Below are 26,024 nucleotides of genomic sequence, written 5' to 3' on the forward strand. Positions count from 1 at the left end.
TTAGGAAAAGCATATTAAGGCAAGACATAAAGACATATCTATCATAAATGTGATTTTACTTGTTGAGTTTTTGGATACATCACTATAGGCTTTTTCAACCTTCTTACCATGGGGACAGGTGTTGGGTAAACTCATCCCTTCTATATGCATTAGCTAGGTAGCTCCATACGCCAGTCATTCTTTTTGGAATATCAAAGCTGTGATATTTTTTGGCCACCACCTTGACAGTATGCAGTTTGGGCAGCAGGTCAGCTAATGTCATTTCATTGCCAGCCAGAAATTTACGTTGAGAAAACTTAATGTCCTCCATGTTATTTTTATCAATTTCATCAGAAAGGAGAGGATTCAGATATTCGTTCAGGTTCTGCAGGGTTTTCAAGAGACTCTTCACCAGTGCTTCATTAGCCTCTGGCATTGAATTCTTGATCCATGCATGCAGAGTTTGGCAAAGACGTCCCTTCCAGCAATATTTGATTCTGTGTGTTTTGGTGAAAGCTCTAAGTACTTGGGCAGGCATAAGACGTATTCAAGAAATTCCTCAATCTTATTTACATCTGTTTTGACCTCATTGTTGAAAGTTATAAATGGTGGGTGGGTCCCAAGGGGCAAGTTTTGCAGATCTGCAGGCTTCCTTTTCAAGTCAACAATTCTAACACTAAATACAACTCCTTTGAGCCAAAGAGTCATGAAGAGCCTCTGGGAAAGGGGGCAGTTTCCTGTCATTTCACCATCACTGCCAGCCTTGACGAAGAGCTCTGTGAGGGGCTCTGTCCTCCTCCTTCAGCCTGTTCAGTGAGGCCCATTCAGCAACATCAACAAGGCCATGGCCTACTCAGCTGGGCTCCTGGAATGGCGGTGGCTGCCTCTGTTCCGGGGCAGCTCTGGTTGCTGGCTCCCACCATGCTGCTCACTGGATGGTCCTCATATGTGTTTCTGAATTGTGGGAGGTGTGGCATCAGGATAGATTCCTAGAAGTCTGATTCCCATGTTGAAAGGTAACATTTGCTTCCTTGCAGGCTCTCCAACAAGAGTGTGCTGTCACATTTTAAAATTTATACCAATCTGATAGATGAGAACTGGTATCTCAGTGTTGCCCTGATATGCATGTCTCTAATGATAAGTGGCTTTGAACATGTGTTTGTCTATTTGAGGACTAGTTTTATATTTTTGCTTGGAAAATCATTTATTCATGTATTTTTCCAAAAATATTATTTTCAACAGAACAGACCAGCAAGGAAAGCAGATGAAACTCAAGAAGAATTGTTTTGAATACATTTAACATTGACCAGTTCAAAGATGAAAGACATTTCACTCTCAAAGCAAGTCAACATATAAGGTAAGTCCACATTACATTTTTAGATTATAAGTAATTGTATACATACAGTGATATAATGATTGTATCATCCTCAGAGTCAGATAAGTGAAGTTCCTGTTTTGGGTTTCACATTTTACAAGGCTCAGAGGTGGCCCTCCTCCTGCCATGTCCCTCTCTGTAGAGTAAGGATTCCATGGGCCAAGAAGAGAAGTCACTCAGAACTGGTAAACCCTTCTAGACTCACACCTGGTATGTGAGGCCTTGCAGTTCTCTGCCCAAATGGTCCTGAGTTGGCTTCCAGTGCCTGGGTGAGCCTGTTTCTTGAATCCATCCCCTCAAAGATAGATGATGATAGGCCCCATGGGTAGCAAAAGAATGGCTGTTTGAAGGGAATGGGGTGGAGTGAGCTTAGATTGGCTATAGTGTGCACCCAAGTACATATAAAGCCCCTTTGTTATGTGGGGTGGAGCCTGGATTGGGAAGAGGATGGAAGGTGGCTGTGAGCTGGGCTCTCAGACTTGTATCCATTCCCAGGACTTGTAAATGTTAGTGGCAGTCTTATATATTGAAGTAATCTTTTAAAAGTGCATGCTTAAAAAGAATTCTTTGTTCACATAGCTGAGAAAATTGATAATATAGGGACATCTCCAAGTCCTGAAGTATGAAATGTGTAAGACCAAATAGAAATCATTTGAAAAAGTTGGAGGGCAAGTAGTGCCTCATCTAGAGCAAGTTTTAGTTAGAGCAAGAACTTGAGGAGAATGCTGAGAGAAAAGGATGAGGATAAAGATTTTGTGGATGACTGACCTTGTGTTCCAGAGGGCACAATGAAGGAGTTTCAAGTGAGGAAAGGGCATAGGATATGGGGTAAAATAGGGCATCTATGAAGTCAAAAGGTGAGTTAAATGTAAGGAATGAATGATTAATTTGGAGTGCTGGGCTTTCTATGGCAATTTTAATAGCTTTATTGAGATATAATTCACATACAACATTTATTAAAATATATAGTTCAATGGTTTGTAATAAAGCATATTCACAGAGTTGTGTAAGCTCTAACATAATCTAATTTTAAAATGTTTTCATTGCCCCAAAAAGAAACCAGTACCCATTAGTAGTCATTCCATATCCTGCTACCTTCTAGCCTCGGCAAGCACTAAGCTACTTTCTATCTCTGTAGATTTGCCTATTTTGGAAAATATATAAATGGAATAATAAAATATGTGTTTTTTTGTGACTGGCTTCTATTGCTTAGCATGTTTTCAAGGCTCATCTATGTTGTAGCATATGTTGGGTTTTGTTATTGCTATTTGTGATTGCTGAATAATATTCTGTAGTATGGATATACCACATTTTGTTCATCCATTCATAAACTCATGGGCATTCAGATGGTTTTCACTTTTTGGCTATTATGAATAATGCTGCAATGAACATTTATGTATACATTTTAATGAGGACATCTGTTTTCATTTCTCTTGGGTACATGCCTAGTGGTGGAATTGATTGACCGTGTGGTAAATGTTATATAAATGTGCAAAATATAGACTGGGCATATTGACCCTGTATCAGTCAATTTTCACACTGCTATAAAGAACTCCCTGAGACTGGGTAATTTATAAACAAAAGAAGTTTAATTGACTCACACTTCTGCATAGCTGGGAAGGCCTCAGGAAACTTACAATCATGGCAGGAGGCAAATGGGAAGCAAGGCACGCCTTACATGGTGGCAGGAAAGAGAGTGAGTGCAGGGGAAACTGCCACTTTTAAAATAATCAGATCTCTTGAGAATTTTCACATTATTGCAAGAACATTATCAGGGAAACTGTCTCTACGATCCAATCACCTCCCTTCCAGGCCCTCCCTGATAGGTGGGATTAAAATTCAAGATGAGATTTGGATGGGGACACAGAACCAAACCATATCATCTGCCCCTGCCGCCTCCCAAATCTCATGTCCTTTTTACGTTTCAAAACCAATCATGCCTTCCCAAAAGTCCCCCAAAGTCTTAATTCATTCTAACATTAACTCAAAAGTCCAAGTCCAAAGTCTCAACTGAGACAAGGCAGTCCCTTATGCCTATGAGCCTGTAAAATCAAAAGCAAGTTACTTACTTCCAAGATACAGTGGGGGTACAGGCATTGGGTAAATTTTCCACTTGAAATGGGAGAAATTGGTCAAAACAAAGGGGCCACAGGCTCCATGCAATTCTGAAACCTGGCTGGGCAGTCATTAAATTTCCTTTGACTCCATGTCTCACATACAGGGCACACCGATGTAAGAGGTGGGTTCCCACAGCTTTGGGAAGCTCCACCCCTGTGGCTTTGCGGAGTACTGCCCCACTCCTGGCTGTTTTCATGGGCTGGCATTGAGTGTTGGCGGCTTTTCCAGGCACACAGTGCAAGCTGTCAGTGGATCTACCTTTCTGGGTTCTGGAGGACAGTGGCCCTCTTCTCACAGTTCCACTGTGCAGTGCCCCATTGGGGACTCCATGTGGGAGCTCCAACCCCACATTTCCCTTTCACACTGTCCTAGCAGAGGTTCTGCATGAGGACACTACTTCTGCAGCAGACTTTTGCCTGAACATCCAGGCATTTCGATACATCCTCCGAAATCTAGGTGGAGGTTCCCAAACCTCAACTCTTATCTTCTACACATGTGCAGACCCAATACCACATAGAAGCCACCAAGGCTTGGGGCTTACACCCTCTAAAGCAATGCCCCAAGCTGTACCTTGGCCCCTTTCAGCCACAGCTGCAGCAGGTGGGATGCTGGGTGCCATGTCCCAGGGCTGCACAGAGCAGTGGGTCCCTGGGCCCAGTCCAGGAAACCATTTTTCTCTCCTAGGCCTCTGGGCCTGTGATGGGAGGGGCTGCTGCAAAGGTCTCTTACATGAGCTGGAGACACTTGCACAAGTTTCTGCAGCCCGCTTGAATTCCTCCCCAGAAAATTGGTTTTTCTTTTCTATCACATGGTCAGTTTGCAGATTTTCCATTTACACTCTGCTTCTCTTTTAAACATATATTCCAATGTCAAACCATCTTTTTGTGAGCACATATAACTGTACACTTCCAGGAAAAATCATGTCACATCTTGAGTGCTCTGCTGCTTAGAAATTTCTTCTGCCAGATACCCTAAATCATCACACTCAATTTCAAAATTCCATAGATCTCTAGGGCATGGGCAAAATGCTACCAATCTCTTTGCTAAAGCATAGCAAGAGTCACCTTTACTCCAGTTTCCAACAAGTTCCTCATCTTCATCTAAGACCCTCAGCCTGGACTTCATTGTCCATATCACTATCAGCATTTTGGTCAAAGCCATTCAACAAGTCTCTAGGAAGTTCCAAACTTTCCCATACCTTCCTGTCTTCTCCTGATCCCTCCAAACTGTTCCAACCTCTGCCCATTACTCAGTTCCAAAGACACTTTCCCTTTATTAGGTTATCTTTGTAGCAGTGCCCCACTCCTGGTACCAATTTCTGTGTTAGTCCATTTTCACACTGCTATAGAGACCTCCCTGAGACTGGGTAATTTATAAACAAAAGAGGTTAAATTGACTTACAGTTTTGCATGACTGGGGAGGCCTCAGGAGACTTACAGTCATGGCAGAAGGTGAATGGGAAGCAAGGCACATCTTACATGGTGGCAGAAAAGAGAGTGAGTGCAGGGAAACTGCCACTTTTAAAACTGTCAGATCTTGTGAGTGAGAACTCCCTCAGTATCACAAGAACAGCATGGGGGAAAACCACCTCCATGATCAATTCACCTCCCACCAGATCCCTCCCTTGACATGTGGGGATTGTAATTCAAGATGAGATTTGGGTGGGGATATGGAGCCAAATCATATCAGAACTTACATTGTTTAAATCTTCTTAACAGGTACCCATTAGGTCAAAAGCCCTTTAGTGCCAAAGTAAAATTTTTATACATCCAATTGTTTTAAATATAACCCGTGTCAGCAGACTTAGCCATTTAGACACTGCCTGCTTTGCATGCTTTGTAAAACTGTACCTAATATCTGTTAGCTATAGGTGAGATAAACCCTGTGGCTATAAAGGACTCCAAGTTTTTGCTGCCCTGCAGAGTTCTCTGATCCAGCAGTTCCCTGCAGTCCTGTGCAATGACATTAGTTAGACCCAAATCTTCTTCATCTCCTTCTTCCCTAGAGAGCTTCCCTCACCCTTCTCTTCTGGGTGGTAGCCCACAGGCCTTTGCTTTTGAAAAGCTTCATACCATGCAGGGCTTCGCTCACATGCAAACCTGTCAAAAACACCACCTAAATAAAGCTTGTGTGTGCTACTACTACTGTAGTTGTATTTTTATCATTGATCAGCACTGAAATGATTAAGCCAGGAATTTGCTCTTTGCTTAACATTTTGAGGAACTGTGAAATTATTTTCTAAAATGCATGAACCATTTTGCAATCCCACCAGTATTGTATGAGGGTTTCATTTTCTCCACATATTTGCTAACACTTATTATTGTATTTCTGATTGTAGCCATCATACTGGGTATAAAATGGTATCTTATTGTAGTATTGATGTGCATTTCTTTAATATTTAATGATGTTCAGCATCTTTTAGTGTCTTTACTGGCCATTTGTTTATCTTCTTTGGAAAAATGTCTATTCAAATATTTTGTTTATTTTAATATTGGGTTATATATGTTTTTATTACTGAATTGTAAAGGTTCTTTGTATATTCTGGCTACATATACCTTATCAGATATATGCTTTGCAAATGTTTTCCCCCATTCTGTACTTTGTCTTTTTACTTTCTTGATGGTGTCCTTCGGAGCACAAAAGTTTTCAATTTTTATAATGTCCAATTTATCTTTTTTTTTCCTTTTACTTCTTTTTATTTTGATGTCTTATCTCAGAAGCCATTTCCCACCCCATCTTCATGATGGTTTACTCCAATTTTTTCTTCTGGTAGATGTATTTCATATGCTTGGGTGTGATTTACTTTTTGTTGATTTTGTGATGTAGTGTGAGACAGAGATCCAAATTCATTATTTATGTAGATTTGTCCAAGTATCACTTGTTGGAAAGACTATTCTTTCTTCAGTGAATTGTCCAGGCAACTCTGTTGAGAATCAATTGCCCATAAATGGGAAAGCTTATTTCTTGCTCTTAATTTTATCCATTGTTTTATATGTACATTCTTGTGTCATTACCACCCTGTTCTGATTACTGTATTTTTATAGTAAATTTTTAACTCAGGAAGTACGAATCTTCCAACATCATTCTTCTTTGGCTTTTCTGATTCCCATTTAATTTCATGTGAATTTTGGGATTAGCATGTCTATGTCTGCAAAGAAAAGGCAACTGGAATTTTGATAGCAATTGCTTTGAATCTGTAGATGAATTTGACAACTGTACTAGGTCATGTTCACAGGGGCCAGGGTTAGGACTTTAACATGGCTTTTGAGAAGACACAATTCAACTCATAACAAGGAATATTGTCATATCAATATTATTCTATGGATATGTGATGTTTTTCCATTTATTTAGATATTCTTTTATTTCTTTCACCAATGTTTTGTATTTTCAGTGTACAAGTCTTGTACTGTTTTTGTTAAATTTATTCCAAAGTATTTTATTCTTTTTGATGCTACTATAAATTATATTTTAATTTAATTTTCAGATTTTCCATTGCTAATATATGGAAATACAATTTATTATTGTATATTTATCTTATATTTTGCTACATTATTATACTCATTTATAAGTTATAACAATTTTTTTCTATGGATTCCTTAGGATTTTCTGTATGAAAGTTCATATCACTTGCAAATGGAGATAGTTTTACTATTTTCTATTTTTTTTTCTTTTTTCTTTTTAGTAGAGACAGGGGTTCACCATGTTGGCCAGGCTGGTCTTGAACTCCTGACCTCAGGTGATCCACCCGCCTCAGCCTCCCAAACTTCTGGGATTACAGGCGTGAGCCACCGATCACACTTTTCTTTTTCTTGCCTAAATTTCCTGGCTAGAATCTCAAATATAATGTTGAATGAAAGTGGCAAAAGTGGACATCCTTGCTTCTTTCTTATTTTTGGAGGAAGGCATTCAATCCTCTATTGTTAAGTATGATGTTAGCTGTGGGGTTTTTGGTAGATTTTTTTTTTTTTTTTTTTTTTTTACCAGATTGAAGATAGTTACTTGGTATTAATTCTTTAAATGTTCTGGATAATTAATCTGGAGGTGGGCATTTCTTTATAGAAAGCTTCAAGATTATTAACACAATCTCTTTACTTGTCATAAATCTACTCTAATTACATATTTCTTCTTGTGTCTGTTCCTGTATTTTGTGTCTCTCCAGGATGTGGTCCATTTTGTCTGTTATCTAATTAATTTTTTGAAAAACATGTATTTCTAGGATTCCCTTATAATCCTTTATATTCTTTAATGGGTTAGATATATTCCTTCTTTCATTCCTGGTTTTTGAAATTTGAATCTTCTTTTTCTTGGTCAGCCTAAGCTAAAGATTTTTCTATTTTGCTGCTCTTGTCAATGAACCAGCTTTTGGCTTCATTGATGTTCTTGATTTTTCATCTCTGCTCTATTGCATTTATTTCAGCTCTAAGTTTTGTCTTCTTTCTGCTTGCTTTGAATTTATTTGCTTTTCTTTTTTAGTTTTATAATGTGGAAAGTGAGATTACTGATTTAAGATCTTTCCTTCTTTTTGATATTGGCATTAGCATCTCTATATTTACCTTCAATAACTGATGCTGCATCTCAAAAGTTTTGGTATTTTGTGTTTCATTTTCATTTACTTCAGAATATTTTCTAATTTCTCTTGTGATTTCTTCTTTGATCTACTGGTTATTTAAAAGTGTGTTTTTGATTTTCAAAACTGTGAATTTTCCCAAAACCTTACGTTGTTGATTTCTAACTTAATTGATTTAGGTCAGTGAACACACTGTATTATTTCAATATACTGAGGCTTGTGTTATGGACTAGCGTGTAATCTATTTTGAAGAATGTTTTACATGATTTTGAGGAAAAGTGTGTGCTGCTTCTGTTGGGTAAAATGTTGTATATATCTGTTCAGTTTAGTTGTTTTATGGTGTTGTTCAGGTCTTTTGTTACTTTGTTGATCATTGGCCTGTGTGTTTTATCCATTACTGAAAGTAAGGTATTGAAGTCCCCAGCTATTATTGTTGAATTTTCTATTTCTCCCTTCAGTTCTGTATATTTTACCTCATATATTTTGGGGCACTGTTATTAGGTACATACATATATTGTAATTGTTATTTCTTCCTGATGACTTGATCCTCTTATCATTATAAGATGTCATTAGTTTCTTTTAACAATTTTTGTCTTAAAGTTTATTTTGCCTGATCTTATTCTAAAAGCCCATCTTTTTGTTACTCCTTGTGTGATAGCGTGGTAATACTTTCCATCTTTTCCTATTCAACTTATTTGGGTCTTTGAATCTAAAGTATGTCTCTAGATCATGGGTTGTAATTTTAAATTTTTATTTATTTTTATTTTCTTTAATCTTTCCTTCAATTAGAATATTTAATCCATTTATGTTTAATAAAATTACTGGTATACTATATTTCTTTCATTTTGTTATTTGTTTTCTGTGTCTTGTATCTTTTTTATTTCTCTACTCCTTGATTACTGTCATCTTTTGTATTGAATAGATACTTTTAGGGTAATGTTTTTAATATCACTTTAATTTCTTTGTTGCTTATTTTACTATAGTTTTTGTTATTCTCTTAGAAGTTGGAGATTACAATTAGTATTTCAATGTAAAATAATTTAATTCAGATTAATAGTGTGTTAATTTCAGTAGGATACCAAGTATGATTTAGTGGTCAGCCAATGATCAGTAGAAGATTTTAATTTTTGTGGGTACATGGTAGGTATATATATTTATGGGGTACATGAGATGTTTTGAAACAGGAATGCAATGTGAAATAATCACATCGTGGAGACTGGGGTATTCATCCACTCAAGCATTTATCCTTTGAGTTACAAACCAATTATACTCTTTAAGTTATTTCAAATGTACAATTAGCTTATTATTGACTATAGTCACCCTGTTGTGCTATCAAATAGTAGGTCTTATTCATTCTAACTTTGTTTGAACCCATTAACCATCCTGCCCTCTCCTGGAGCTCCCCTTTATACATCCCCGTCTCTGGTAACCATTCTTCACTCTCTGTGTCCACGAGTTCAGTTGTTTTGACTTTTAGATCCCACAAATAAGTGAGAACATGCGATGTTTGTCTTTCTGTGCCAGGCTTATTTTACTTATAATGATCTGTTACATCCATATTATTGCAAATGACTGAATCTCATTCTTTTTTATGGCTGAATAGTACTCCATGGTGTGTATGTACCACATTTTCTTTACCCATTTATCTGTTTATGGACACTTAAGTTGCTCCCCAGTCTTTGGTATTGTGAACAGTGCTGCAACAAACATGAGTGTGCAGATATGTCTTTGATACACTGGTATCCCCCCTCCCCCTTTTTTTTTTTTGCGTCTATACCCAGTAGTGGGATTGTTGGATCGTATGGTAGCTCTATTTTTAGTTTCTTTGAGGAATCTCTAAGCTGTTCTCCGTAGTGGTTGTATTAATTTACATTCCCACTGACAGTGTACAAGAGTCCCTGTTTCTCCACATCCCCTCCAGCATTTGTTATTGCCTGTCTTCTGGGTATAAGCCATTTTAATTGAGGTGGCTGAGATGATACTCATTGTAGTTTGGATTTGCATTTCTCTGATGATCAGTGATATTGAGCACCTTTTTATATGCCTGTTTGCCATTTGTATGTCTTCTTTTGAGAAATGTCTATTCAAATCTTTTGTCCATTTTTTGATTGGATTATTAGATGTTTTTCTATAGAGTTGTTTGAGCTCCTTATATATTCTGGTTATTAATCCTTGTTAAATAGGTAGTTTGCAAATATATTTTCCCATTCTGTGGGTTGTTTCTTCACTTTGTTCATTATATCTTTTGTTTTGCAGAAGCTTTTTAACTTGATGTGAAACATTTTGCTTTCGTTGCCTGTGCTTGTGGGTATTGCTTAATAAATTTTTGCCTGGACCAATGACTTGGAGATTATCCCCGATGTTTTCTTGTAGCAGTTTCATGGTTTGAAGTCTTAGATTTAGATCTTTAACCCCTTTTGATTTGATTGTTGTATAGTCTGGCTAAAGATTTGTCAATTTTGCTTAATATTTGAAAAAAAAAACCTTTTTGTTTCATTGATGTTTGTATTGATTTTTATTTCATTCATGATTTGATCTTTATTAATTTTTTCTTCTACTAATTTTGGGTTCAGTTTACTCTTGCTTTTCTACTTCTTTAAGATGCATGATAGATGGTTTATTTGAAGGTTTTCCTCTATATTGATGTAGCTCTTATGCTAAACTTCCCTATTAGTACTGCTTTTGCTGTTTAGGTTTTGGTATATTGTGTTTCTTTCATCATTTGTTTCAAAAAAATTTTCAGATTTCTTCTTAATTTCTTTACTGACCACTGGTCATTCAGGAGCCTATTGTTTAATTTTCATGTATTTGGATAGTTTCCAAAATTCCTCTTGTTTTTAATTTCTAGTTTTATTTTATTGTGACCAAATAAGATGATTAATATTATTTAAAATTTTTTGAGTGCTGTAAGAGACTTGTTTTGTGACTTAACATACAGTCTATCCTTGAGATTGATCTATATGCTAATGAAAAGAAGGTGTATTCTGCAGCTCTTGAGTTAAGTTTTCTGTAAATATCTATTAGACCATTTTGGTCTACAGTGTAGATTAAGTCTGATGTTTCTTTGTTGGGTTTCTTTCCGGAAGATCTGTTCAATGCTGAAAGTGAGGTGTTGAAAGCTCCCGCTATATTGCATTGGGGCCTATGTCTCTCCACCATGATTGTAAGTTTCCTGAGGCCTCCCCAGCCATGAGAACTGTGAGAAAATGAAACCTCTTTCCTTTATAAATTACCCAGTCTTGGGCAGTTCTTTATAACAGTATGAAAATGGACTAATAAACCATTGTATGTTTTTTTGGTTTGACATTACCATGAGGTTTGCAAATACTAGTTTATAACCCATTATTTTAACATGTTAACAACACTGTTTACATAAACAAATAAACATGCAAAAGGAAAACTAATAAAAACTCTGCATCTTATATTCATCCTCCCATCTTTTTTATTGTTTCTATTTATATCTTATTTTACCGACTATGACTTAAAAATTTGTTGTAGTTATTTTTGATTGGCCCATTGTTTCGTCTTTCTACTTAGTATGAGCATAGCGTACACACCACAGTTACAGTGTTGTAATATTTGTGTTTTTCTGTGTACTTAGTATCACCAGTGAGTTTTATACCTTCGGGTGATTACTAATTGCTCATTAATACCCTTTTGTTTCTTATTGAAGTACTCCGAAACATTTATTCTAGGACAAGATCTCTTAAATCAGCTTGTGGTTAATGCTGCCTGGCCTGGGACTCACCCATCAGAGTAGTGGGCTCCCCTCTTGTCAAAGACAGGTCCGGAAATGCCATCTAAGGGTCAAGTATTGGCATTGAGGACTCCAAGAGCCCGCTTGGTGATCTACCCCACTGTGGCCATGCTGGTACCTAAAATGCAAGACTAAGTCCCCTTTACTAGTCCCTCTGCTTTTCTCAAGCAGAAGGAGTTTTACCCCATAGCCATCATAGCTGGTAATGTGCCAAGTCTCACCTGATGCCAGCAGGTCTCAGAGGCTCACCCAAGACTCTCGATGTAATACCTGGGTAACACTGCTGGTTATTCAGGGCCCAAGGGCCCTTCAGTTAGCAGATGATGAATGCTGCCATAACTGGGTCTTTTCTTTCAAGACATTTGGTTCCCTCTGGCCCAGGATGTGTCTAGAAATGTCATCTGGGGGCTAGGATCTAGAACAGGGGCCTTACAACTCTGACCAGTGCCCTATCCTGCTGCGGCTGAGCTGGTATCCAAGAAGCAAGACAAAGTCTTCCCCACTCTTCCCTCTTCTCTCCTCAACTGAAAGGAAGTGTCTCTTTTGAGTTGTGAACTGTGCAGCCTGGGGTTAGGGGAGGGGTGATGCCAGCAGTTCCTTGCCTACCCCAGCTGGTGTCTCCTTGCCCCCTAGCAGGCCACTGCCTCTGTGCCTAGTTCAGCACTAGGACTCGCCTAACAGTTGCTGTTTTTATGGCCTAGACTTCCTTTCAAGTTTGCTTGGAGACAGAACACTGTAGCCTTCGGTGGCGAGGTTTGTGGGAACTCATGTTTTGTCTGCTGGGCCAGGCGATTCTGCTCTGGGTAGGACTGATTTACATGCTCCCTTTGTGGGTGGGTGTCAGCTGAGTTTGGTCCGATTTTCCCTTCTTCTGTAACAGGACAGCTCTGAGTTCAGTGCCTCACAATTGCTGTATTCACCTCCCCCAGCACCCCGAGATGCTCTCAGCAACAAGCTGCCATGGCCAGGGGTTGGGGAGGAGTGTGGTCGGTGATTCAGGACTGTCTTTTCTATCTCTTCTGTGCCTCTTTCAGCAGTAGGAAGTTAAAGCCAGGTACTATGAGTGCTCACCTAATTTTTGATTCTTATGATGGTGGTTTTTTGTTTGTTATTTTGTTGCTGTTTTTTTTGTTTTGTTTTGTTTTTTGTTTTCTGTGTAGATTGTTGTTAAATTGGTGTCCTTGTGGAAGGAACAATTGGTGGAACCTTCTTTTCCACCATCTTGCTGCACCTCCAAGCACATTTCAGTAAGTTTTAAAGACAATTTTAGCCCTCAGTTTCTGTCTTCTCAAGACCCCAAGTTCAGGCAGGGGTGATGACAGGCTTTTCCTGTCCCAGGTCTTTCTGAGCATATATACAACCTTGCACATGCAATCATCCTTTTAGATCCCCAGGAATGTATTGAAGTTTTTTAAACTTCCTTATGCTTACTTTGTTTTCCAGGAGCTGCTTTTAAATTATGGCCAGGGTTTTGTTTGCACCAATTGACTTCACAGCTCAAGGCAGCTGCAATGTTGTCAGTAAATTGTTATTGTTTTGGCAATGCTCCGGGAGTAGGGCTTTTTAGAATTTCAGCTGAGCTGGACTCAATGAGTTAAGTCAAATAGCCACAACACCCCAGGAATGGAGATTTTGTGAGTAGCTGGAAGTTGAGACAAGTATTGACTATGCTGTGGAAATGCTGCTTTTAATGGAGTACCAAACAGGATCAATCTTGTCTGTTAGCTATGAGATTGCTTGTTTTTCATCAGGCTATCAGGCCACTGAGCTTGGGAAGGAGGAGTGATGGAAATAGCCACATGTCAAAACATCAAAGACCCCACTGTCTTACCAAGGTTCAGTAGTTTTTCTTGCATATATATTTTTTTAAGTGTGTTCTGTGGCTTTGTTTAATTTTAAGGTTTCAAAAATGGTTAATTTTAGTTTTCTCAACATTTTTATTGTTTTGCAAGAGACTAGTCCACCACCGAGGTCTTCACTCCCTCATTCCAGAAGTTGATTCTTTCTATAGCAATTAATATAAGCAGACAAAAATGGCGTTATGTAATTACTCCTAATAATTCCAAGGCAAAATAAATAAATAAATCAACAAACAAATAAAATGGTTGAGAGGCTCCAAGTGTCAAGTGTCATGGGGATGAGAAGAACTTTCCCAGAGCCAGAAACAATTCTAAGACCTTCCTCTGACCACAGCTGATGAAGACATGGAGGCTTGCAGATAGAATTATCTCTAAGATAAAGGAAGGGTGGTAGTTATTTACATGGTTTAAGCATCCATGGATGGGGGGATTTCTAGATCAATCTACCAACCCCACCTTAAACTTTAATGCCTTTTGATTTGGAGTGGTAGTGGGATGAAAGAGATAGATGCCTGCAAATGTTTTATTTAGTATCATCCTATTCCAGTGTTTAATGTATTATGATGCTCTAGAACTTTGGCAGAAAATTACTAACTGGTGGAAATTGGTGTTCCAGATTGATTGGTAGATGCCTCCTCCTCTTCCTCTGTTTTATCTCCAGTCATATTAAATGTGAACAAAGCTAGTATAAGTAGAAAGGGATTATTTTGGGCATCCAGGCAAGTTGTCTAAAACTGCAATAAACTGTCAGGAATATAGTATTGGCTAAGAACACATTTTTTTTTTTTTTTTACCTTATAATCAGGGAAGGCATACCAGGAATATTTGACTGCAGTTAATTATATATTGTGTTGGTAGAATCTAACATGGAAAAGTCAGATGGCTTCCTTAGGGATAGGAAAGTCTCTTTTAAAACTTAGGAAGTGGGTATATACAGGATCTTAAGACAATGATAATCTTATGATTGATCATGCAAAAGTAGGCTTCTCTTTACCTTGTTGTGAACTATGTCTAAGCCTAGGGCATTCCCTGTTATGCTATATTTCCTCTCTCCCATCCCATATTTTGATCTTAGAACAGATTATAATTATGCTTTGGAGTCATATGTCAGGTTCATTACCGTGGTATAAAATATTTTATCAATGCATAGATAACAAAAAATGGGGGGGGGGTTTCATTCTAAAGGATGTATTTCATCTTGGGAACATCTCAATAAAATTATTATAAAATGAAAAGCCAGTGAGATTAAAAAGCTCTATGGCGTATCAGCTTTGCTCTTGAAATCAAATTTGCTCCTAGGCAGAGGGAAAATTTGCTGTAAGAATCTGAAACTTCAGAGTTTGACAAAAGGAAAGGGCTTTAGTAGGAAACACGGTCTCAGGAAAAAAGGGTGTTTTTCTCTTGCAGACAATTTAGGAGGGTGAGAAACAGAAAGAGAAGGATGGCATGCCAATAAGAGAAACAGATTACATTTCTTTTGGAGGAGGACCTAGGTTATATCTGCTTGAAAGGGGTAGAGGAAGAATAGAGGTAAATTAAATACTGTATAATTTTCCATGAATAGAGAACAAGTGGTGGAAATGCATGTTTCTGTTGCTATTAAAATAGCAAAAAATACCCAAGACTGGGAAAATTAAAACATGAAGGGAAGACAAGGCAAGCAGCACACAAATGACACATTAACCTTCATTTTGCCCTCGAAGGGAATGGCTTCTGAAGCATCAGCTGCTGCAGTTCAGTTCGGTTTAGGTGTCTGTTGACAGCAACTCTCTGACTGGGTCAAACATGGGGGCAAAGGAAAACTTTTCCTAATGATGCAGTGTCAAAGGCAAAACAAAAATGTGAAGATGAATCTCTAAATTTAATGTTTTATTTGGGAAAAATAATTGCAATTTGGGGTGTACATGCTGACTGGTGGTCTGTGGTATATCTGAAGAACAAAGAGAAGGTTAGAGGTTTTATGAAAAAGGTAAATGTTAGGTATTGCCCTTTGAAATAGTTCATTGGTACTAGTAAAGGTTTGGTGGGCTTGCAAGCTTCAACTGGGAGCAATGATGGTGGAAAAATTAGTCCTAGAGTTGTAACAAGTTATCCTGGAAGCGATAGATAAAACTGATTTTAGGTTAATATAAGCAGTTTCAGCAGTCAGGCTTGCAGAAAACCATTCTTGGAACAATGTTTTGTATTCAGGGTACTCTTTTAGTTGAGTGCAACAAGAGTGACCCAATTCATATGATCAACTTTCATTACAGCATACATATGCTCATAAAAAAAGGGGTGAGCATATTTACCTTTACTAGTGCCAATGAACTGTTTTGAAACCAGAGCAAGAGGCTGGGGCAGCAGGACAAAAATGCCTTGGTTAGCAATATGGCTCTGTGTTGCCACCGAAATCTCATGTCAAATTGTGATCCTCACTCCTGGAGCAGGCTCCTGGTGGTAGGTGATTAGATCATGGAAGTGGCCTTTCCCATTGCTGTTCTGGTGATAGTGAGTACTCACAAGATCTGGTTGTTTAGAAGTGTGTAGCACTTGCCCCTTCTCCCTCTCTGTCTCCTGCCAGGCATGTGAAGATGTGCATGCTTGCCCTTCACCTTATGCTGTGATTATAAGTTTCCTGAGCCATGCTTCCTGTACAGCCTGTGGAACCATGAGCCAGTTAAACCTCTTTTATTTATAAATTATCCAGTCTCAGGTAGTTATTTATAGCAGTGTGAAAATGAACTAATATAGTTATCATCCTAGTTGAAATATAAACACAGATTAAAGGGCTGAACTGTAAGAAATACTAAGTCATAGACTTTGCCTGAGAGTTTTGGAGTACTCTTCTCACAATAGCGCTTCTAAGTAGACCTCTACACCATCTGGCTTTATAGTGCTAGGAACTCAGGGAGTCAAAATAAAATAGAAGTGAAGGTAATTTAAATATATAGGCTGTTCCTTGTTATAAACATGTGATCAATCTGGTGATTTCAGTTTCTTCCATTTAACATTTATATTATTGTGTTTCAGAAGGCAGGGGTACTTTAAATGCCATCCTCTAATAAAAGAGGAAGCATGTATAGGTATGTTATCCAAAGGACCACCAGGATGGCTAAATAGAAAGAAGAGCTTTATTGGTGATATCAGTTTGCAAGTAGGGAAGAGACAGTTCCTGATGTGAATCAAAAGTGCTCTGTCTCCGAAGAGGGAAAGGGGGAATTAGCTTTTATGTCTCATGGGGTCTGTATTACACAATAGAGTCAAACATATTCAGCAGGTTTGGGGGAATATCTGTACATATTTATGAAGGAAGCTGAGTGCATACACAATGAATAAACATATATGTAACATACATCCCATGCTCACTTTGGGGTGGGGTTTTAGCATTAAAATGAAGAGGAATTTGGCTTGGTATATGAAAAGGTAAACTATAGGATGCAAATACAGCTTGTGGACAGTCTCCATAAGCTGGCTGAAAACTGGCTTGCAGTCTGTGGTTGTTTATCAGGAAAGAATGTTTGTGAGGCAGGTCCTTTGTCCAATCTGAGTTGTAGTGGCCTGGGTCGTAAATCAGTCAGGAAGGGTATGACATTTTGCCTGATAGCTCCTATTGTTAGGCAGTTCAGCATGAGTGAGGTTTTTTTGTTGCTGTAAAAATTTAGGGAGTTGCCGTGCCAGCTGAGCCCCGGGCCCTTGGCCAGTAGGTAACTTTTTGTTTCCTTAACCTTAGAATCTATCTTAGTTGATACAGGGACATCAATTTAGATCTCTGAAATTGCAGACGGATGGTCTTCTCCTAAAGATATAGAACGCATAGTATCATGATTCACTTTTGTTGGGAGCTTTCTTCTATTTGACTCTAAATTCATAGGGTGTAGAGCAAACATTAAAACATTGATTGGTATATATTGAATTATTATGCAAGAGTAATTTATCTTTTATTTCTTTATTTTTTCCTGTTCTTCCAGATAATACTACATTTCTGTTATGGTTTGTAGCTGGTAACAATGTGTCTTTAGATTATGAAGTGTATTGGTTTATTGGTTAGGATGATTTTGGCTACAAGTAACAGAAGACCACAACTCAAAATAGCTTATTCAATAAGAAAGATGTATTTTCTGATAAATAAGAAATCTGGAGATAGAAGAGGTCTCACTGTTGGTTTGTGCAGAGCTCAGTGATGTAAACAAGAGCCCAACTTCTTTCCTTCTCTCTATTCCTCTATCATGGTGGTTTGTGTACTGTGAGTAACTTAGTGAAGTTGGAAGTATGTTTCTGAGAGTTTCTTCCCTTCTGAAGTTCTAGACTAGGGTTGACCTCAAGATAAATTTGCATGAGATTTAGATGTGAGAGACGAAGCAACAGTCACTATACTTAGAAGTGGCTGCTTTTGGTCATGCACATTGTCTTGATCTGCCAGCTCACATTATCGGCATGGAACAGCACACAGCTTCTCCAACACTGATGATATCTCCTCCTTCAGCTTCACTGAGCCTTGGGACAGATGTGTGTGCATCTCTCTGGTAAAGGGCCCGACCTTCTGTAGGTTATGCACAAAACCAAATTTGAATGCTATGAGAGACAGATGCAGATTTCAGTTTGTTTTCATGGAAAACAGTGTTTTCCAGTGTTGGCTTTGCTTTTTCTCACTTCACTTTCAGCTTTTCCTTTTAAATGATTACTTGCAGTGACTTCAAACCCACCACTAGATGCAGAAGCAGTAACTTTCCATGGATCTCTCCACCAGCTCCCTTTTATGATCTCTGGTTAATTACTTCTCTGTGATCCCCTAACAATTCATTTCTGGATGTGTATTTCCCCTGCTTCTCCTAGAATTGAGAAACGTCTAATTCCTATAATAAATTATCTGTTCTATATAACTCATACAAGTTTTACTTCTCCGTATGAACCTCTAATGACACAGCCTTCACCAATATCATGGTTAGCCCCTCTCATAGTTACAAGTCAACCATCTCAGAATCAGGTAGCACATAGAGATATGATAACACACAGTAGGAGAAATATCACTAGGGTTTGGATTCACATCTTCTAAATCACTCGGTTTCATAGAGAAGGTCGAATATTGGAACAAATTCAGACGCTTGCCAACAAGAAGGAAAGAGTTGAGGGTGGGCAATTCCAAGATGGTCGAATAGGAACAGCTCCAGTCTACAGCTCCCAGCGTGAGTGACGCAGAAGACGAGTGATTTCTGCATTTCCAACTGAGGTACTGGGTTCATCTTACTGGGGCTTGTTGGACAGCGGGGGCAGGACAGTGGGTGCAGCCCACTGAGTGTGAGCCGTAGCAGGGTGAGGCATCGCCTCACCCAGGAAGCGCAAGAGGACAGGGAATTCCCTTTCCTAGTCAGATGGCACCTGGAAAATCGGGTCACTCCCACCCTGATACTGCTATTTTCCAACCGTCTTAGCAAACGGCACACCAGGAGATTATATCCCGCACCTGGCTTGGAGGGCCCCATGCCCACAGAGCCTTGCTCATTGCTAGCACAGCAGTCTGAGATTGAACTGCAAGGTGGCAGCGAGGCTGAGGGAGGGGACGCCCGCCATTGCTGAGGCTTGAATAGGTAAACAAAGCGGCCGGGAAGCTCGAACTGGGTGGAGCCCACCACAGCTGAAGGAGGCCTTCCTGCCTCTGTAGACTCCACCTCTGGGAGCAGGGAATAGCCAAACAAAAGGCAGCAGAAACCTCTGCAGACTTAAATGTCCCTGTCTGACAGCTTTGAAGAGAGTAGTGATTCTCCCAGCACAGAGTTTTAGATCTGAGAACAGACAGACTGCCTCCTCAAGTGGGTCCCTGACCCCCAAGTAGCCTAACTGGGAGGCACACCCCAGTAGCGGCAGACTGACACCTCACATGGCTGGGTAGCCCTCTGAGTCGAAGCTTACAGAGGAATGATCAGGCAGCAACACTTGCTGTTCAGCAATATTTGCTGTTCAGCAATATTTGCTGTTCTGCAGCCTCTGCTGCTGATACCCAGGCAAACAGGGTCTGGAGTAGACCTCCAGCAAACTCCAACAGATCTGCAGAAGAAGGTCCTGACTGTTAGAAGGAAAACTAACAAACAGGAAGGACATCCACACTAAAACCCCATCTGTACGTCACCATCATCAAAGACCAAAGGTAGATAAAACCACAAAGATGGGGAAAAACAGAGCAGAAAAGCTGAAAATTCTAAAAATCAGAGTGCCTCTCCCCCTGCAGAGGAACGCAGCTCTTCGCCAGCGATGGAACAAAGCTGGACAGAGAATGACTTTGATGAGTTGAGAGAAGAAGGCTTCAGGCAATCAGACTTCTCTGAGCTAAAGGAGGAAGTTCAAATCTATCGCAACGAAGCTAAAAACCTTGAAAAAAGATTAGACGAATGGCTAACTAGAATAACCAGTGTAGAGAAGTCTTTAAATGACTTGATGGAGCTGAAAACCATGGCAGGAGAACTACATGACGAATGCACAAGCTTCAGTAGGCGATTCGATCAACTGGAAGAAAGGGATGAAGCGGATGAAGATCAAATGAATGAAATGAAGTGAGAAGAGAAGTTTAGAGAAAAAAGAGTAAAAAGAAATGAACAAAGCCTCCAAGAAATATAGGACCATGTGAAAAGACCAAATCTACATCTGAGTGGTGTATCTGCAAGTGACGGGGAGAATGGAACCAAGTTGGAAAACACGCTGCAGGATATTATCCAGGAGAACTTCCCCAACCTAGCAAGGCAGTCCAACATTCAAATTCAGGAAACACAGAGAACGCCACAAAGATACTCCTCCAGAAGAGCAACTCCAAGACATATAATTGTCAGATTCACCAAAGTTGAAATGAAGGAAAAAGTATTAAGGGCAGTTAGAAAGAAAGGTCGGGTTACCCACAAAGGGAAGCCCATCAGACTAACAGTGGATCTCTCGGCAGAAACTCTACAAGCCAGAAGAGAGTGGGGGCCAATATTCAACAGTCTTAAAGAAAAGAATGTTCAACTCAGAATTTCATATCTAGCCAAACTAAACTTCGTAAGTGAAGGAGAAATAAAATCCTTTACAAACAAGCAAATGCGGAGAGATTTTGTCACCACCAGGCCTGCCCTACAAGAGCTCCTGAAGGAAGCACTAAACATGGAAAGGAACAACCGGTACCAGCCACTGCAAAAACATGCGAAATTGTAAAGACTATTGATGCTAGGAAGAAACTGCATCAACTAATGAGCAAAATAACCAGCTAACATCATAATGACAGGATCAAATTCACACATAACAATATTAACCTTAAATGTAAATGAGCTAAATGCTCCAATTAAAAGACACAGACTGGCAAATTGGATGGCGATGCCTCACCCTGCTATGGCTCACACTCAGTGGGCTGCACCCACTGTCCTGCCCCCGCCTTCCAACAAGCCCCAGTAAGATGAACCCAGTACCTCAGTTGGAAATGCAGAAATCACTCGTCTTCTGCGTCACTCATGCTGGGAGCTGTAGACTGGACCCATCAGCGTGCTGTTTTCAGGAGACCCATCTCACATGCAGAGACACACATAGGCTCAAAATAAAGAGATGGAGGAAGATCTACTAAGCAAATGGAAAACAAAAAAGGCAGGGTTTGCAATCCTAGTCTCTGATAAAACAGACTTGAAACCAACAAAGATCGAAAGAGACAAAGAAGGCCATTACATAATGGTAAAGGGATCAATTCAACAAGAAGAGCTAACTATCCTAAATATATATGCACCCAATACAGGAGCACCCAGATTCATAAAGCAAGTCCTTAGAGACCTACAAAGAGACTTAGACTCCCATACAATATTAATGGGAGACATTAACACCCTGCTGTCAGCATTAGACAGATCAATGAGACAGAAAGTTAACAAGGATATCCAGGAATTGAGCTCAGCTCTGCACCAAGCAGACCTAATAGACATCTATAGAACTCTCCACCCCAAATTAACAGAATATACATCTTCTCAGCACCACATCGCGCTTATTCCAAAACTGACTACATAGTTGGAAGTAAAGCACTCCTCAGCAAATGTAAAAGAACAGAAATTATAACAAACTGTCTCTCAGACCACAGTGCAATCAAACTAGAACTCAGGATTAAGAAACTCACTTGAAACTTCTCAACTACATGGAAACTGAACAACCTGCTCCTGAATGACTACTGGGTACATAACGAAATTAAGGCAGAAATAAAGATGTTCTTTGGAAACAATGAGAACAAAGACACAACATACCAGAATCTCTGGGACACATTTAAAGCAGTGTGTGGAGGGAAATTTATTGCACTAAATGCCCACAAGAGAAAGCAGGAAAGATCAAAATTGACACCCTAACATTACAATTAAAAGAACTAGAGAAGCAAGAGCAAACACATTCAAAAGCTAGCAGAAGGCAAGAAATAACTAAGATCAGAGCAGAACTGAAGGAGATAGAGAAACAAAAAACCCTTCAAAAAAATCAATGTATCCAGGGGCTGGTTTTTTGAAAAGATCAACAAAATTGATAGACTACTAGCAAGACTAATAAAGAAGAAAAGAGAGAAGAATCAAATAGATGCAATAAAAAATGATAAAGGGGACATCACCACTGATCCCACAGAAATACAAACTACCATCAGAGGAAACAATAAACACCTCTATGCAAATAAACTAGAAAATCTAGAAGAAATGGATAAATTCCTGGACACATACACCCTCCCAAGATTAAACCAGGAAAAAGGTGAATCTCTGAATAGACCAATAACAGGATCTGAAATTGAGGCAATGATTAATAGCATACCAACCAAAAAAAGTCCAGGACCAGACGGATTCACAGCCAAATTCTGCCAGAGGTACAAGGAGGAGCTGGTACCATTCCTTCTGAAACTATTCCAATCAATAGAAAAAGAGGGAATCTTCCTTAACTCATTTTATGAGGCCAGCATCATCCTGATATAAAAGCTGGGCAGAGACACAACAAAAAAAGAGAATTTTAGACCAATATCCCTGATGAACATTGATGCAAAAATCCTCAATAAAATACTGGCAAACCGAATCCAGCAGCACATCAAAAAGCTTATCCACGATGATCAAGTGGGCTTCATCCCTGGGATGCAAGGCTGGTTCAACATTCGCAAATCAATAAACGTAATCCAGCATATAAACAGAACCAAAGACAAATACCACATGATTATCTCAACAGATGCAGAAAAGGCCTTTGACAAAATTCAGCAGCCCTTCATGCTAAAAACTTTCAATAAATTTGGTATTGATGGGATGTATCTCAAAATAATAAGAGCTGTTTATGTCAAACTCACAGCCAATATCATACTGAATGGGCAAAAACTGGAAGCATTCCCTCTGAAAACTGGCACAAGACAGGGATGCCCTCTCTCACCACTCCTATTCAACACAGTATTGGAAGTTCTGGCCAGGGCAGTCAGGCAGGAGAAAGAAATAAAGGGTATTCAGTTAGGTAAAGAGGAAGTCAAGTTGTCCCTGTTTGTAGATGGCATGATTGTATATTTAGAAAACCCCATCGTCTCAGCCCAAAATCTCCTTATGCTGATAAGCAACATCAGCAAAGTCTCAGGGTACAAAATCAATGTGCAAAAATCACAAGCATTCTTATACACCAGTAACAGACAAACAGAGAGCAAAATCGTGAGTGAACTCTCCTTCACAATTGCTTCAAAGAGAATAAAATACCTAGGAATCTAACTTACAAGGGATGTGAAGGACCTCTTCAAGGAGAACTACAAACCACTGCTCAACAAAATAAAAGAGGACACAAACAAATGGAAGAACATTCCATGCTCATGGATAGGAAGAATCAATATTGTGAAAGTGGCCATACTGCCCAAGCTAATTTATGGATTCAGTGCCATCCCCATCAAGCTACCAATGACTTTCTTCACAGAATTGGAAAAAAACTACTTTAAAGTTCATATGGAACCAAAAAAGACCCCGCATTGCCAAGACAATCGTAAGCCAAAAGAACAAAGCTGGAGGCATCACGCTACCTGACTTCGAACTATATTACAAGGCTACAGTAACCAAAACAGCATGGTACTGGTACCAAAACAGAGATATAGACCAATGGAATAGAACAGAGCCCTCAGAAATAATACCACACATCTACAACCATCTGATCTTTGACAAACCTGATAAAAACAAGAAATGGGAAAAGGATTCCCTATTTAATAAATGGTGCTGGGAAAACTGGCTAGCCATATGTAGAAAGCTGAAACTGGATCCCTTCCTTACACTTTATACAAAAATTAATTCACGATAGTTTAGAGACTTAAATGTTAGACCTAAAACCATAAAAACCCTAGAAGAAAACCTAGGCAGTACCATTCAGCACATAGGCATGGGCAAGGACTTCATGACTAAAACACCAAAAGCAATGGCAATGAAAGCCAAAATTGACAAATGGGGTCTAATTAAACTAAAGAGCTTCTGCACAGCAAAAGATACTACCATCAGAGTGAACAGGCAACCTACAGAATGGGAGAAAATTTTTGTAATCTACTCATCTGACAAATGGCTAATATCCAGAACCTACAAAGAACTTAGACAAATTTACAAGAAAAAACAACCCCATCAAAAAGCTGGTAAAGGATATGAACAGACACTTCTCAAAAGAAGACATTTATGCAGCCGATAGACACATGAAAAAATGCTCATCATCACTCGCTATCAGAGAAATGCAAATCAAAACCACAAAAACACACCATCTCTCACCAGTTAGAATGGCGATCATTAAAAAGTCAGGAAACAACAGGTGCTGGAGAGGATGTGGAGAAACAGGAACACTTTTACACTGTTGGTGGGACTGTAAACTAGTTCAACCATTGTGGAAGACAGAGTGGCTATTCCTCAAGGATATAGAACTAAAAATACCATTTGACCCAGCCATCCCATTACTAGGTATATACCCAAAGGATTATAAATCGTGCTGCTATAAAGACACATGCACACATATGTTTATTGTGGCACTATTCATAATAGCAAAGACTTGGAACCAACCCAAATGTCCATCAATGATAGACCGGATTAAGAAAATGTGGCACATATACACTATGGAATACTATGCAGCCATAAAAAAGGATGAGTTCATGCCCTTTGTAGGGACATGGATGAAGCTGGAAACCATCATTCTCAGCAAACTATCACAATGAGAAACAACCAAACACCAGATGTTCTCACTCATAAGTGGGAATTGAACAATGAGAACACCTGGACACAGGAAGGGGAACATCACACACCAGGGCCTGTCATGGGATGGGGGGAGTGGGAAGGGATAGCACTAGGAGATATACCTAATGTAAATGATGGGTTAATGGGTGCAGCACACCAACATGGCACTTGTGTACATATGTAACAAACCTGCACGTTGTGCACATGTACCCTAGAACTTAAAGTATAATCATATATATATATATATATATATGTATGTATAAAGTGGCTGCTAGGAGTTAGAGGGCAGAGAGGGAAGGAAAGACAGAGCCCAGAAGTTATTCCATATGATACTACAATGGTGAACACATGTCATTATATATTTGTCACCCCCCCAAAAAAGAAGGAAAGAGTAATAATTATTGGAGAGGCTATCAATAGAACTGCCAGTGCTTTTTAAAGGCTGTGAAAGTGGAACTGGTACTTGATAACCTCTAGATGTCCTTTGGATGTTGAAGTTTTCAGAATATAGGACATATGAGAAATTTGGAGTTAGATTCTGAAAGAGCTGCATCAGTTCCAGCAGAAGATGGTGTGGGCTGTTGAGGGGGATAAAGAAGGGAAGAAAATCATCTAGGCATCCAAGTATGGATATTGTGGCTAGAATGAAAAAAATGTAATAAAATTACGCAGAGAAGATTTTGAAACTTTAATTTACTTGGGAATTTAATGCCCTCAGTGGATAAAATATTTTAGTTAGGGATTTTTTTTTTCTCACTTTCGAAAAAAGAAAATGGAGCTTCCATTTTTAGAATTTTTATTCTCTATGTTGAAATTTAATGTCAGGGGTTTTTATTTTACTCATTTGGGGCAACCATGTAGTGCTTCGATTTTCTCATGTTTCGCGTCATCTTGAGTTGTTATATTGGACAGCAGAGCTAGGTATGCTTTAAGACAGAAATAGATGATGGGTTGAATTTTCAGCCTAGTTGATAGTGTGGCCTTCAAATTAACTTAATAATTTTGTAGACCAGTACTGAGCTCCCATCTCACTGCTGCCAGGAGGATGTACATACAGAACTGCAGCACTGAAGAGGTAACCACGTGGTGGTCAGGCGGGAGTGACTCTGCAGCTCCTCCCTAGTGGGGCTGCCTTTACCATGGTTGGTCATGGACTTGGCTCTTGTGTGTTTCTGGATCTGGATCTGACTGTAGGAGATGCACA

General features: G+C 39.2%; 1 pseudogene; it reads right to left on the reverse strand.

Annotated features, from left to right (window-relative positions):
* Positions 1-25,710, reverse strand: LOC104679217 (annotated as a pseudogene).
* Between the last annotated feature and the right edge of the window lie 314 nt (positions 25,711-26,024).

The sequence above is a fragment of the Rhinopithecus roxellana genome, chromosome 8 (genome assembly GCF_007565055.1).
Source record: "Rhinopithecus roxellana isolate Shanxi Qingling chromosome 8, ASM756505v1, whole genome shotgun sequence".
Lineage (NCBI taxonomy): Eukaryota > Metazoa > Chordata > Mammalia > Primates > Cercopithecidae > Rhinopithecus > Rhinopithecus roxellana.